This window comes from Phalaenopsis equestris, unplaced genomic scaffold, assembly GCF_001263595.1.
Source record: "Phalaenopsis equestris unplaced genomic scaffold, ASM126359v1 Scaffold166203, whole genome shotgun sequence".
In the NCBI taxonomy this organism is placed as follows: Eukaryota; Viridiplantae; Streptophyta; class Magnoliopsida; order Asparagales; family Orchidaceae; genus Phalaenopsis; species Phalaenopsis equestris.
The window spans coordinates 1-305 of NW_018186159.1; the positions used below are offsets into that span (position 1 = coordinate 1).

At 41.3% G+C, this 305-nt stretch overlaps 1 long non-coding RNA gene across 1 annotated transcript; it reads left to right on the forward strand.

Moving 5' to 3' along the window:
* On the forward strand, positions 1-305 carry LOC110034187. Its single transcript, XR_002295028.1, has 2 exons — positions 1-40; positions 151-305. It is a non-coding gene; the product is annotated as an uncharacterized LOC110034187 (long non-coding RNA).

The window sequence follows — 305 nt, forward strand, 5'->3', positions numbered from 1 at the left end:
GATGCAGAGGTCTTCAATTGTTCTTGGTTTTGTCGCACATGTAAGCTCAAATTACTCTTTTTCGTGCTGTTTTGTCACAATTAAGTTTTCTTGCTAGGTTTCATTGTAGCTGTCCATAGACTCATCGAATATCACTATCATGTATTATAGGCAGTCTTTCTCATTGCCTCTTATCTTGATGTTCCTTTACGATACCCGCTGCACTTAGGAGGTTCTCGTTCGCACATTTGTGACTATGCGCCATCAACAGAGGCCACAAAATCTGATTCAACTGTCAGTTCAGTTGTTGATGCTAGTGCGAAGCC